The following is a 15,136-nucleotide window of genomic DNA, read 5'->3' on the forward strand; positions in this document are numbered from 1 at the left end:
TCTGTATAGATGGGGGGGGGGTAAGGTCCAGAAGATTACAGCGATTTGCTCTGGAACTGAAGCTCAGGTTGGTTTGCTCACAAAGCCATTGGCCTCTTCACTGTGTTGCTCTCTTTCAAAGATCAAGATAGTGTTTTGTCCTTGGAAACCAGAGGGAAATTTTTTTAGCTCCCCTTTCAGAGTATGAACAGTTCCTAAATTCCAGGTAGTTGATCCTGAGCCCATGCTGCATATATGGTGACAGAGTTGGTGACTGATGCTCCCAGGTCGACCCTCCTGGTGTAGGGTCCTGAGTTCTGCAGGGTACCAAAGGGATCATTCTCCCAGGAAACACCATATATAGGGGTGCACTGGTCTTTGTGGGAAGATCTTGAGTCATTCATTTGCATCTCTCTCTTAGAATGGAACCAGAAGCTTTGTCCATGTAGCACCATGCCCTGTGCCATGTAGCTACTCCCTGTTGACCAGTAACAGCCTGCCCAGTTTGGGCAGTTCTGGCCTGGAGAGTGTGCAAATATTGAGGTTTTTTTGTTTTTGTTTTTGTTTTTGTTTTTTTTAAATAAAAGTGATAGCTAACACCTGCGGGGTCCTTAATTCTGTTCCACAAAACTGTTCAAAGTGCTTTCTTTATTCACCCCCTCAAAACAATCTTTTGAGGTAGGTATTGATAAAAACAAAACAAAAAACAAAAAAACTGAGGCACAGGAAAATTTAATTAGCCAATCAAGAACCCAGATCATCTGACTTGAAAGGGCCTGTTGTTAACACTTCTACTAGACTCCCTCTAAGGTTTCATCTCCTGATCTGCCCACAGATTTTTCAAGTTTCTTCCTTGAATCAAGAGCCTAAGTTACAGAACAAAAGATTAAACCAGCCCTTCCCCTGGATGAGTCTGTATTCTGTTGGGGGCAAGCAAGCATAAGGGGTGAACAGGGATACTTGAAATCTGGGAAAGCAGAGGGGTCTAGTAAAATATGGAGGGAATAGGATTAATGATAAGAGGTCTGGAGGAGGCAGCCCTGAACTGTCTTGTTCGAAGGGGCTGTAACCAAAGTGTCCTGCAAATTCGGAAGTTATACATGAGTTGCACATCTGAGGATTGGCGAGGTTATTACTTGCAAGATATCCATAACAGTGCAGATTCCTGGGTCCTGCCTGGTAGGTGGTTAAGTGAGTGACAGGATGAGCCAGGCCAGAAACACTGTCTTAGGTCTGTGTCCCTGACTCTGAGGAAGGGTAGCAAATTCATGTTTCCTAAATCTGAGAGCAAGGGATAAGTAGCTTTCCCCTACTGCCGTAATTTACATGTAGCTTTTACCATTGTGAAGAGAGTGATTTCCCAAAATGTGAGCCTACCTGTGCTAGGTGTTTATAGAGGGAAAGAAAGGGGAAGACAGAGAAGGAGCCTGGATCTGTTCAGGAAGTCAAGGCTCTCACACAGAAGGTTGGTGAACGAAGCAAGAGAATCCAGTATCAAATGTTAGACTATATAGTTGAGAACATAAGATAAAGAAAAAGTGTTCAGGGGGGAGAGAGCATTGTGGGCCTACTCAGTTTTCTTCCCATTTGATTGCTATTTTTTCACCTAACATATTGCCTCTAGCATTGGTCCCTTCATCCTGCCTGTCCCTGTCAGCTAGCATGGGACTCCAGAGGTGAAGTGTGCTAGGAGGGCTATCATTGTCAATCTCCATGTCACCACATGCAGGTAAATGACAGATTGGGACCAAATCTTGGGAGACTGGACTATGTAGCATTGTAGCTTGAGGGAGATGAGACTCCTCTTAAAAGCTTCCCACCTGGGGCGCCTGGGTGGCACAGTGGTTGAGCGTCTGCCTTTGGCTCAGGGCGTGATCCCGGCATTATGGGATCGAGCCCCACATCGGGCTCCTCTGCTGTGAGCCTGCTTCTTCCTCTCCCACTCCCCCTGCTTGTGTTCCCTCTCTCGCTGGCTGTCTCTGTCTCTGTTGACTAGGGACAAGCAGATACGCATACGGAAACTCACAAATCAGAGACCTGGGGGGGAAGTGGGCCAGGAAGAAAGGCTTCGTAGGGTGACTGAGCTCTTCAGTAGTTTTGAGGTCCCATCACTCAACTCAAGCCAACTCCTAGCTTCATTTTGTAAAAGAAGGGTCTACATGAGATGATACTACCACAGGCCTTCCAACTCTTCAGGGGCTAGTTCTTCAATGAACAGTGTGAATTCCTGTAGAGGAACCATCAGGCCCTTCTCTGGTTGAGTCAGCTCCCACTCCCAATCTCTAGTTTTAAGTTGTTTTCAAAGTCTCTTCTTTGAAACGGCTGCCACTTCCCTATATTGTCTTAGGTCCCTTCCCACGTGGCCCCCAACTTGGAAAGCAGTTTCCCTGTTATCCCCAGGCCAAGGCCTAGGCCTTTAAGGCTTCTATGCTGCTCCATGTGGAACTGAGAGGGTGAGTCAGAGTCAAGGAATGAACGAACCAAGGTCCCAGAGTTCCCCGCTGAGGTTCTTAGATTTGTCTCAGACCTTGGTCACTACCCACAGACCACCGTTCTCTTACCAAGGGCAGGAGCTAAAGCTCCCTCTAGGAAGGAAACAGATTTTCTTTTGGGAGGTGTCTGGCCCTATAGTTACCATCACAACAGTTGTGAATATCAGGTGTTGTGGATTGCTACTTTTAACTGACCACAAAGAAGACTGGTTCTTCACTACAAAAAGAAGGATAGCACTCTCAGAAATCTGTTGAAATGTTTAATCTCCCTCCACCACTTACCATCACTTTTATAAAAATCTACGCTAAATCTGGCATCCTGCAGTCTTTTATTTTTTCTCTCTTTAATTTGAGTATAGGAGACACATGATGTTACATTAGTTTCAGGTGTACAACAATGATTCACTTTCTCTGTAAATTATGCTGGCATACTGCAGTCTTAAATACCCATATTTTTTCTGGCTGAGGCCAAGGTGGACATAGCTAGCTACACCAGAATCCTAGCTAGGAGTGTTGGATGGAGATTGGGAGCAGTGATCCCTTTTCAGCAGTTCAGGGTAATATGTTCCTGATGGTTGTTAGGACTCGGAGATGAAAGTAGGAAAGCAAGACAGTGAGATGTAGATAGAAGGTGGTCAAAAAAGGCACAGTGCCCCTCCCAACTCCAGACTCACTTCCTTCCACCCTCCCCCCCACATCAGAGCCTGGCTACTTCTCTAAGCTAATGTAGCTATCTAAAGCCTCAAAACTGGCCAGATGCTCAACTGAGCCTACGTCAGCCATTTCATCCTGTGGGGTCTCCTTTGCTTCCTTGACCTTGAATGAATACCTTATTCTACGGCCAGCATCCAGTGGATGTATGGAGTCTGACCTTCAGGACAGATAATAGTCTGGAGATGTCAACTGGGGACTTAGTTCAGATAAAAGCAGAGGCCCTGGAAGTGGCTGAGAACAGAAGGAGGAGGGCAAGAAGAGAGGAGAGACATTTGGAATTACGAACAGAAGGAGAGGATAAAAAGCCTGTGAAAGATTCTGTTTAATATACTGAAGTAACAGAGGACATGGCCAGGCTGTATTCTTCTAGCCTGGTCAGTGGAAAGGAGCGGTTAGGATGAATGAACAGGATTCAGAAATGTAGGTTCGCTGGAGGTCTCAGGGCACGGACGGACAGAGAAGTAGTGTGGATGGGAGGTGAAAGAGTAGAGACTGCAGTCTTTGGGCTATCTTCAACCACAGCAAGGCCCACATTTGGACAAAGTGACCTGCTGCTTTAAAAACAAACAAAGTTACCAAACAACTGACATACAAAAGAAAACATTTTGAAAATGTAAAGCCAGGTAAACTGGGGAACATATTGTTATACTTATTTTTTATTAATGCTTAGTGAACGGAAGACATTTCATGGCAGTGAGTAGCGATCTTAAAACCCACAAAAAAATTTCAAGCCTCCAAACCACCCAGAAATTAGGACTATGGAATATGTACAACCTGAGCCAGTTGGTTGCCAGAGAAATGGTCTCTTCACACAGTGGGATTGTTGGGTCTTTTAGGCCAGTCCTGGGCTCTTCTCTCAGACTCAACACCAGGGACTTTGCATGTGAAAGGCCAGGAGGGGAGGGAATGGTGAGGAGATAAAGGAGAAAAAAGTCTGTGAAGTCCTGACTAAAGGCTAGGTATATCTTTTTTTTTTTTTTTTTTTAAGTAATCGCTATGCCTAATGTAGGGCTCGAACTCACAACCCCAAGATCAAGAGCCACATGCTCCACAGACTAAGCTAGCTTAGAGCCTCAGGCATACTTTATTTTTAATCTCACAACAGCCCACTGAAGTAAGTATTCTAATTCTTAGTTTATAAATAGAGGAAATTGAGAAGATAAATAACTTGCAAAAGACATCCAGCTAGGAGGTGACTAAACTGGGATTCTGACCAGTAGTTTGAGCTTTTCCCCTTGAACCTATAGGGCGGGTTGCACTGGGAGTGGAGAGCAAGCCTCAGATGCCCCTCACCTGGATATTCCCAAGCTGGCAATGGACTTCTATAGCTGGTAGAGGTTCTGTCAGCAGGGTGCCGGCACTGACAACTCTGGCAGAGTCACTAAGTGCAGGCCCTAAATGTCTCAATCACCACCAACCATAAGCACTCTAGAGAAAAATGAGTCCTTTTTGTCAATGAGGGTGTGTGTACGCGCACGCACATGCACGATGCCTGTGAGACAGGGTGTCAGTAGGTGTGACAGTTTTGAGTGGTTTCGTGAGGTAAGGACGCATGTATGTATGTGGTTGTGAGAAATATCTTGACTCTTTGAAGATAATTTTTTTGGAAAGGGCCAGAAATCACTTAGAACTATCTGGGGACAAACTGCTCTTGGACTTAGGGAGGTAAGGGGGGGGGGCGGGCAGGAGGGAGACTGTTTTTCTCAAGTCCCAACCAAATCATGGGCCCTAGTCTGTATAGAGACAGCACGTGGGGGGTGGACAAAGCTCAGCCTTTGGGTCCAGACAGACTTGACTTGGGCAAGTCACTCTACTGCTCACTATAATTAGGATAATAGTCCCTAACTCACACAAAAGAGGCCTCCTGGGAATCAGAACCTGGCCTCCCCATGTGACTTCTCAAAGGAAGGCACTCGTCAGTATCCATTCGCTGTTTTGTCCTGACAGAGTAGGGTTGGGGTAGGGTGAATGTAACCAGTGCAGCTGGAGGGTCAATGTCACCAAAACAAATACTTTCCCAGTCCCAGTCTGGGACTGGTTCTCTCACGTAGGCATCAATGTACTGAGTCAGGAGCAATAATCCCTGGACCCCTTCCAAGGGGCCTCCTGTGCCTGATTGCTATGGGCACTGGGTGCTCGGAGGTGAATTAGATAGAGTGGCTATCCTCAAGGAGCTCTGTCTAGGGAACTCTTTTCAGGAAGGGATTGCCAGCAGGCTGGTGCACTTCAGAGGGTAAGAAGTGTCAGCAAAATCTGGTTCTCTGAGTGAGAGTAATAACTCTGGCTGCAAATGTTTTATAATTTCATCCACAGTATACCACTTGTTGTTTAGGCTTACAGTCAAATCCTTGGGCCTTTGGCCTCCACCAAAGCTTAGAACTTTACTAGGTGTATTAAAGCACATTTAGTCATCAAATTTGATCTTCATAACAGGGCAAGGATTGCTGTTATACTCTTGTACAGGACAGGAGACATCTATGGATAATAAGAAGAGACTAAGTGAGAACATGGGATTCAACTTCCAGACTAATGTTCTTCTGGTCTACTACTACTCATATTCACACAGTATCTGTTATGCCTTCATCTAGGGCAGAACCTCTTGGCAAAAAGACTAGAAATCTGAGATGGAGCTCCAGACATCAGGGGATCTCTGTTCTGAGTTAGAAAAAAACTCGGTTCTCACCCTAGGAAGCCCCCAGTCTGAGAATGAATCTCAACCTCCATGGCCCTGCAAGGTGCTGGGCCTCCCACTGAATACACAGTCCTCATCTCCTGGCCTTCCCCACTCCATACCCTCTCCTTCAATGATTCCATCAACCAAGCTCCCTCCCAAATTCTAGTCCCCACTTCACATGGGATGACCCACTGCCCCTCCTAAATCGGTATTTCTTCCCACCTGCCCTCTCTCTTTAATGGCAAGCTTCCCTCCCCATTAGAAAACCCCCTTCCCTATGGACCCTGAGTGAGGGAGGGTCCTAGAGCCTGTCTTTCTACTCCAATTTCCACCCTCGTCTCACAGGAGGGGGATAGGCCCAGGGGAACCAGTACTTGCCTAAAAATATATCACCAGTCGCTGGCCAGGCTAAGTCTAGAACCCAGATTACCCAACCACTAACCTCGAACTCTACTACCTCTTCACATACCAGCCACAGACTCCTTCTTTCCCTCCAACACCCAAACTGAGTTAGTCACCCAGGACCCTTGAGTCTTTCTCAAACACATCTCCCTTTTTAAATTCTTTTTGCTTCCCATTGCCACTGCTCTGGTCAAGTCCTCATTACATCTCACCTGAATTGTGGGAACAGCCTAACTAGCATCAGGCCCCACTATGTCCACAGGACTCTAAGGCCCTTCACATTCTGCACACCCCACATTGGCCACATGAACTTCCTTTCCTGGATGCCTCAGTCAACAGGTCTTTCTTGCTCATTCTGTATGCTCTGGCCCCAGGCTCAGCTCTGTTGAGCACAGAGATGTAGAGTAGCCTCTTTCAACTTCTGGTTGGAAGTTAGAACAAACACAGCAAATGATTCAGGGAAGGATCTGAGTCAGAGTTTTTGACTTGAGGGCTACTGAAGGTAGGCAAGGCTTTCTGGATTGGGTGGCTGGGAGAGAGAAAATAAATTTTCCCTTGGCTCTACCATGTATCCCTCCCACCAGAAGATGTATCTCTGTTGTCTCCAAAGCCAGTATTACAATAGCCTTTGTGCCTCACCTTGCTGCCTATAGGCACCCCTCACTCAACCACTCTCAGAACTAATCCAGCTACTGGGATATTGAGCATCTTAAACCATAGTTCTGAGCCTGTAGTCCTGTGGCTATGCTACTAGCACATTATGTTGTGCAAGTCTAAGAATTTTAACCAGGTATTAAAGTCTTCTGCTGTTTGGTTCCATCTTTCCAACACTGATTTTCATTACTTCAGCCACACTTGAAGGTCCTTACCAATGTTTTCCATTTATCCCTTTGTGTCCTTTGCTACAAATGGCTTGCCCCCTTCATTTCTGCCTGATGAAAGCATCAAGACCCTACTTGAGTGACAGCCATCTCCTGCATGAAGACTTTTCCAGTTTTCCTCAGCTAGGAAGAATCTCCCTGCTCTGAGCTCCTATGTCTATTTATATATACATTTCTGCCTTGCCTTACTTAGCTCTTGCTGTAGCGTCAACTCGGGTAGGTCTGGAGCCCTTGAAGGGTACAGAGAGAGCATCTCATCCAGCCTCTGTAATAGCACTCAGAAGCAGGTGCTGTATGAATGTGTCTGCCTCACCCACGGTAGGTGCTCAGACAAGCGCCTGTTGCCTGAACGCAGGACTTGCGGCTTACACCACTCTTGTTTAGGTAGCCGCTAACACAATGGGCCGGACACGATTAGGTTACACAGCCTGGGGAGTCGGGACATTCCAACCAGTCGCTAGGGTGTCCCTACCAGCCTCCCCTACCCAGCTCCAAATCGGGTGTGAGTGCGAAGGAAGTGGGGCCGGGTAGCCCCGCTGACTCCTCCTCCGAGTCCACCCTACGGATCTCTGAGTCTCAGGTCTCCTTCCAGTCCAAGGGTCTCAAGAAACTCGAGGGAGCGGTACCGGAGAGATTGGGGCCTCTGCCACGGATTCGCTTCCCACTCGCGGCTAGTTTAATTTATTTATTTAATGTTTTTTGGAGGGAGGGAGCGTTCAATGAAGGGGAAGAGGCGGAGCGAGGGGAGGAGGCGGGCCCAGGCTGACTGACGCTAGGGCCGGGGAGCCAATGGCCCGTGGGGGGCGTTCCCCCCCATTCAGGACTCCTCGCCTGGCTCGGAAGGTATGTTAAACAGCTGCTTTTAATTTGGTCTCCCCAATCTCGGGCGTTTGGGGGGCTAGCTCGCTGGCCAGTCGCTCAGGCCGGTCCGCCACGGTGCGGGCGCCGCGGGCCCCGGGACGGAGCTAGGGGAGGCTTGGAGTCCGGCGGCCGAGGGAGGCGCGGGGCAGGCCAGGAAGGAGAGCTCTTGGCGCCGCCCGCTCGCCAGTGTGTGTGTTTCCAAGCCGGGCTGGATTCGTGGGGAGGGGGTCGGCCCGGCCCGGGGTCGCCAGTGCGCCGGCCGTGCTGCCTAGTTTATTTCACCGAGCAGTCGGTTTCGGTAGGTTTCGGCGGCAGACTGGGTAAGGGGAGGGCAGGGGGAGATTCCCTCCCCCTTCGCTCCTGGAATACCTTTTAAAAAAATTATTGTAAAGAAGAAAATAGGGGATATTCCGTACGCCGACTGGAACCGAGCCCGGGCTGCGGCGCGCGGGCTCGGCAGGGGGCGGCGGCCTGAGCCCGGCGGGCCAGGCCCACTGAGCCCGCGGCGCCCGGAGTTGGTTGAGAGCTGGAGTTAGCAAGCGAGCCGGAGCCCGCGGCTTTCCCCGCTAACCATGCTGGGCGAGGGCGGCAGCCGCCCGGAGGGTTTTGTTTCGGTCCGTAAACTTGTCGGAGGGGGCGGTGGGCACGATCCGGAGAGGCGCGGGTGCCGTGGGCCGCGGTTGTTAAGGACTCTGGGGGCGGGGGCAACGCCGGACTTGCGGGAGGGGCGGGGGAGGCCACCGGAAAGAGCCCCCAGCGCCTGGGCACTAGCTCCGCGCGCCGGTCTCTGTTCTCCGAACTCCCGGGCCGTGGCAGTAAAGCCAGCATTCGGCGCCGGAACCCGCCAGGCCGCGAGCCCGCGCGGAACTCGGCCCGGGGGTGTGGAAAACCTCCAGGAACTCGGTGGCGGCTTCGACCCGCGGCCCCAGCTGATCCTCTTGCAAACATGGAGCTGCCTCCTTCCCCGCCCACCCCAAGGCGGCCGCGGCCGCAGCGGCGGCGGCTCCCTTCCCCTCCCCCGGTCGTGAGGCTCGCCCGCTGATGGTGCGGAGGCGGGGGCGCGGGCGTGTGAGCGCGCCCACGAGGGGGTGGCCTGAAAGGGGCAGTGAAGGTCGGAAACTGGGAAAACAGTCTCCACGCTCGGAATCGGGAAAAGGAAATGCATCAGCGGGCGGGGAGGGGCGCGGGGGGCGCGCCTGTCAGCCGGGATGGCGGCCGCGGGCTGGAAGGCGGGGCGCCGGCGCTAACTGCCGGGGTCCAGTGGGGCGTGCCGGGAGAGGAGGCGCCGGGGCCTGGGCGCACGGAGCGCCGGGCTAACCCGGCCTCCACTCCTTGGCCTAGCCTGTTTACTATCTACTCCAGCCGCCGCTTGTGCAACCCGCCCGGCGGGGAGCTGAGGGGCGGGGCCTTTCCCTCTCTCTTCCACCCACCTCGGGCTTCTCCGGAGGGCCCGCCTTCTCTTGTCTTCCACTGGCTGGGCGAGACTCCCTTTTTTCCTTCTCGGTTCTCGACTGGGTGACATTCTCTCGAGCTCCGCCTATCGGAGGCCGGGCTGGAGTTTAAGTTGCTAGGATTTTTTTCCGTGAAGGGCGGAGGGAGGATTCCTGCGGCTGACGTGAGGCGCAAGGTCCCGCCCCCACTCCTGATTGGTGAGATGATAGTCTCCGCCCCCTCCGCCCGAGTGAGCTAGGAGGGGGAAGTCCACCCCTGTTCTCCGCCCCCTCCCCTAGCCTGTGTGCGCGCTCCGCACATGTGTGAGTCCCGCCTTGCTCCTTCGAACTGTCCTCCCGCCCGGAAGTCCCGGGTTTGGAGTCCTTGGCGGAGGGGGCGGGGAAGAGGGCGAAGAGAGCTGAGAAGGCACACAAAGATTCCTCTAAGGCTCGAGAGCTGGTAGCTTTGCGATGGAGTTAGGGGTTAATGGCATGAGTGGATTTCGGGGGCCTCGGCTTCAGGGGTTCTGCAGGGGTTGGGAGAAGGGGTGGGATCTGGCCTTCCCGGCCCAGTACTAAAGTTGTGACCCTGCGGCCTGGCTATTCCCGCGCCTCTTGACTTTACGGAGATCGCCCTGAATTTAAGCTTGAGAACGCTGCGGACGCTGGCAGCTTGTTCTAAGTCGGTTTTATCTAAAACTCTGAGCAACCTACGACTGGCCTGGGTGCCTTAGGCAAGGTCCAGGGTGGCTCACCCCCTATTGACAGAGAAGTCGGGGGGCGGCCCAATCCTGCTTGGATTCGAAGTGGTTCTTGAGACCCAGGTGGAGCGTCGTGTGGCACCCAGTCCAGGGAGCAAGGGACGGCCCAGAGTGAAACGTACCCTCAATAAGTTCTGCAGAAGTGCCGCTTCTTTCTAACCTCGGAGAGGTTTGACTCGAGGGTCGCTTTCGTTGGTGTGACTTATTTTTAGAGCTCCGTCCTGGGGCAGGGCTTGGCTCTATCTGTTAGCTACTCATGCAGTTCACAGTTCACTGCCTTGTCCTTGCGGCTCGAAGCCATCCTTGGAGTCAGGCCCACCTGTTGCCAGCGCTGGTTTCCTTGTCGTCTCCGCTGGATTGCGGAGGAGGACAAGGTAGGATCTGGGAGCCGGTTCCCTGGGGCCTGCCACTTGCGGACTGACACGGCTCTCTTGGGGGAGTAGCCTTTTTGCTGGAGAGCGGGAAAACTCTAGTCCCGCCCCCTCCTTTCCTGGCGCTCCTTGAGCGCCCCCCAAAGCAGGGCCAGCGTCCGTTCTCCGCCCCATTTGGTGAAGAAATAAAAGCAACCTAAGCATTGCAAGCACTTTGTCTCTGTGTGTTTGAAGCACTATAACGAGAAGGCCTAGGGACGCCATTAAAACTTGTGGGCCAAAGGAGTAGGTGAACAGCCATTCTTATCTTTTGTCACCAACTGTGGAATTTTTATTCTTTGTATGAGGTGTGGGGTGAAGGTTCATTTATACTGTGGCCTGTCTGGTCTCCTTACTCAGTTCGAGTTCGAGTATGCCTCCAGATCTACCCTGGAGATCGCAAACGCCTCAGACCTCATGCTCCGCCTTCCGGAGGCTTGCCAGGGCGGTGGCTGTTAGGGCCCTGCCTTCATTTTGGTTATCTCCGCCCTCTTAGGACTGCATACTCAAGTTTAGGGATCGTCGGTGTTAGAAGTGTGCAGCCACCCCTAGCTGCCGGCTGGCAACTACTGGGGTTATTTTTCGGCTTTGGTCTCCAGCTCTTAATTCTGTACATACTGAAAGAAGCTGTACGGATCCGGTTGCTCCGGATATTTGTGTTTACAAGGAGGAGCGTGCGGAAATGTAAATTGTAGAGAGAACTGGATAGGATGAGGTTCTCTTTCTTTCTTTTTTTTTCTTGTAAGGGGTCCTCCGCGGTGGTAGTGCTGCTGCCTCTCCCTTTCAAATCCCTGGGCTTCGGATCTCAGCTGCTGAGCTCCGCGCCCCCTCCTGTTTCGGGCCCTGGAACTCTCTGCACTTCAGTCTCTAGTGTAAACATTCCACAAAAGGACTGGTAAGGTTCGGCCTCCTCGCGCGGGGCGGAGTCAGCTCCTTTCTAGACGGGCGTCTTGGCCAATGGAGGCTGCTACCGGCGCCGAGATATCCAATCGGGTGGTTGGGGGCGGGTCCTGTCTCACTTACGGACATTTTACCCCACATCGGTTACTTACCTTCCTGGGGCAGCGAGAGAGCCAGGGGTAGCCTTCCAATGCGATGACCGGCGAGGGCGGGAGCCGACTTGTTGGGCCTGTGGCTGAGACCGCACGGGGCGGGATATGTGGAGTCCTCCAATGAGACGCGAAGAGCTCCCCTTCTTCCTCCAATAGTGTTGAGGCGTGGGGGTGGGATTCAGCAATTTGTCTCCAATAGGCGGGGTTGAGTTAGGGAAGCTCCCCGCCAATAGGGGCGTGGAGAGGGTGAGCGGCTCCCCCTCCCCTCCCAGTCGAGGGGGAAGGGGCGGGCAGCCGGCAGGCAGGGCGCAGCGATTGGTTAAACCTTTGACGGGCGGATAATGCGGCCTGTGGTGGAGCGAAGTTGAGTCTTCCCTCTGCGGGGCGGGCCGGGGGAGTGGGCGGGATTTCCCGGGTAACAGAGAAGCGGCCGCGGCGGTAGAGGCGGCGGAGACGGTTTCTCCATCTTTCCCCCCCTCCCCTTCCCCCCTCGGAGTTTCCCTCCCTCCCCTCCCTCCCTCCTTCCCAGTCTGGGCACCGGGGCCTGTGACCGTTTCGTTAGCGGAGAGGAGGCTGCCAGTCCGCTTCGGCGGGCCTGTGCCTGCGCCGTTCTCGGGGCCTCCCTGCTGAGCCCGAGGCTCACGCCGAGAGGGACACGCAGTGAGGAGCGGCCGAAGCAGCTTTGCGGTGAGAGCACGCCGGGCCAGGGTNTTGGGGGACGAGGAAGGGGTCTCCCGCGTGTGGCTTCGGGGCGCGGCAGGGAGGGGGCGTGAAGTCTGCTTTCCTCCGCCTTCTCGGGATCCGGTTGGCCGGAGGGGCCGTACGGAACGGCGATGCCACTCCCCCAGGCCGTCCTCCCCCTCCCCCCGGTTTCCGCCTCCTTGGCAAGTGAGGCGGGGTTCGGGAAAGCCCGCTGTCCGGTCTGGCTTGGAGTCGCTGCGCCCAGATCTGCCCCGCCCTACGTCTCCGTGGGGTGGGAGGGGCTCCCGACGACTCTGAGCTGCGGAGGTGTCAGGACTTACTCTTGTGGCTCGGCCATGCCTTTTGCCTGGGGCAGGAGGGCTGGGTGCCAGAGCTGTTGTCTCTGCTTAGCTCCACGCCGTGTAGATGGCACCGTTCAGCTCTGGAGAGTGGGAGCATGAACACCGCCACTTCCCCCCCCGAATTGTAATTATTGGGGCGAGGTGGTCAAGGTCCTTTCGTTGGAGTCTGCGGTGGAGTGGCTGTTCGTGCTGTGACCATGCTTCCGCAGCGGTGATTGTGGGGGGAGGGGCGGAGAGTCATCAGAGACTAGAAATGTGGCCGGGGACAACCTTTCTTGGAGTTCCCTTGATGTTCAGTTACTGTGGCTGTACGGGGCGGGGTTTCCTTTGAGCCAATAGGGTGGTGGGTAGTTAGGCTTGGCCACTGTTAGGTGCTTTAGGACTTCAAACCCAGTTAGCCAGAAAAAGTCTTTAACTAGGCTGAGATTTAGAAAAGGAAGGGTTGGATTTACATTTTACTATTTAAAACGATATGTTTATAAAAGATGGTGATTTAAAAAAACCTGACTGAATAAAATGCTCTGATTTCTTCGGCTCTTGCATTTTTGAATGCTTTCGTTGTACGTGCAGGTGGTTCTGCTATGTAAGCTTAATTTCACAAAGAAATAAGTTGCAATTTAGGTAACTATAGGTGTTCTTGAAAAATCTTCTCTTCTGGTTTTATGTAATTCTGTTAGAACATCTAGACCATTTCTATTTATATTCTGTAAAACATAGTGTTCTTGGCCTGTTTTGTTACAGAGAGGGTGAAGTCGAGGACTAATGTAGTTTTGCGTATGTGACTTTCGTAGCATTGCCCTCCGACCTGTATTGGGGAGTTGCCTTAGGACATTTCATGTTTAATGAACGATTTTATTTTTTTAAGTTTTTTTTTTTTTTTTAATTTTAAGTGATCCCTACACCCAGCATGGGGCTCGAACTCACGATGTCAAGAATCGCATGGTCTTCTGGCTAAGCCAGCCAGGCACCCCAACTATTTTAAATGAAGTTTCTGCTCTGACTTGATACATTCTCTTTTCTTAAGAGAAATTACGTGTTTTTGATATTTTTCATGAGAAAATAAACACGAAAGGAATATATTTGTAGACTGATACCTGAGCAAGCCCTCTGGCTGATATCTGAACTGAACTTAAATTCTAGATTTGTGCTTTGTTTGGTTGGGACTGAGAGCTTGATGCCCCTGCCCTATATTCACATGAAGAGAGTAAGTCCCATCTTGGTTAAGGAAGTAGCAGTGGCAGAGGTAGCTTTTTCTTTTGAGTAATGGTGACTGTATTAGAATTGGTGTGGAGGCAGAAAGCCTGGATATCTTTTCTGATGTTATAAACTGCCAAAGATAGTGAAGATAGTGGAGAGTCTACCACCAAGGAAGGTTTGGTCAACACACAGTTAGTTGTTCCCACCATTGGCAGTGCTGTCTGCTGGGAAACACAGAAGACTTGTAAATCATGCCCTTAATATGTTGTCGCTTGGGGCACCAGGGTCAGAAGTCCCACGTATGCTTTAAGGATTCAAGTAAAAACCTGGATATACTATATTCGGAAAGTTTTTATAAATGCGTCTTATCTCTCCAAATATCAGTATGATATTTACTTATGGTTTTGTCAGAGTTAAGACCCTAGAAAGATTGGCATTTTGTAATTAAGGTTTTACCCTAAGAGTGAGATTGTTTTTCTTTATATTCTAAGGAAAGAGGTATGTAGTAATTTGATAAAATTCTTGGCAAAGCGTAGTCCTGTTTACATCTTAAGTACAGACAAGATCACTAGAGATCTTTTCAAGACAGATGTTGATGGGTTCGAATTTTAGTCGGAATTAAAAGATTATGTCCAGGGGCGCCTGGGTGGCTCAGTCATTAAGCGTCTGCCTTCGGCTCAGGGCGTGATCCCGGCGTTATGGGATTGAGCCCCAATCGGGCTCCTCCACTGTGAGCCTGCTTCTTCCTCTCCCACTCCCCCTGCTTGTGTTCCCTCTCTCTTTGGCTGTTTCTCTGTCAAATAAATAAATAAAATCTTAAAAAAAAAAGATTATGTCCATGTCATTCAGTAATCTAGTGAAGTGCTTTAAAAGGCTTTCTTGGGATGCCTGTGTGGCTCAGTTGATTCCGCTCTGGTCCTGTCCCGCATTGGGCTCCTTGCTCGACAGGGAGCCTGCTTCTCCCTCTCTGCCTGCTGCTTGCTCTCTCTTGCTCTTGCTCGCTCTGACAAATAAAAAAATAAAATCTTAAAAAAAAAAGGCATTCTCCTTCTTCTAATACTAGTAAGAGTTGTTAAGTTTTATTTTCTGTAGCTTCTCCTAAAAATGATAATTAACATGCTTTTTATTTAAAAAAAAGATTTATTTATTTGAGAGAGCATGTGCATGCAAGGTGGGGGGGGAGGCGCAATGGGAGAGAAAGAAAGAAAAAGCAAGCAGACTCCCTGCTGAGTACGGGACC

General features: G+C 51.3%; 1 protein-coding gene across 3 annotated transcripts in view; it reads left to right on the top strand.

Annotated features, from left to right (window-relative positions):
• The first annotated feature begins 7,965 nt into the window (after nt 1-7,965).
• SIN3A (SIN3 transcription regulator family member A) overlaps nt 7,966-15,136 on the top strand; it is a 68,135-nt gene continuing 60,964 nt past the window's right edge. The window contains exon 1 of one of the 3 annotated variants that reach the window (XM_019805829.2): nt 7,966-7,985. The gene's annotated coding sequence lies outside the window, so the exon portion shown is untranslated. Of the gene's footprint in view, nt 7,986-11,477; nt 11,500-12,105; nt 12,344-15,136 lie in introns of those variants that run through there. The other 2 variants (XM_034668016.1, XM_002925129.4) reach the window with 2 other exon arrangements.

Source organism: Ailuropoda melanoleuca, chromosome 9 (genome assembly GCF_002007445.2).
Source record: "Ailuropoda melanoleuca isolate Jingjing chromosome 9, ASM200744v2, whole genome shotgun sequence".
NCBI classification, from domain to species: Eukaryota; Metazoa; Chordata; class Mammalia; order Carnivora; family Ursidae; genus Ailuropoda; species Ailuropoda melanoleuca.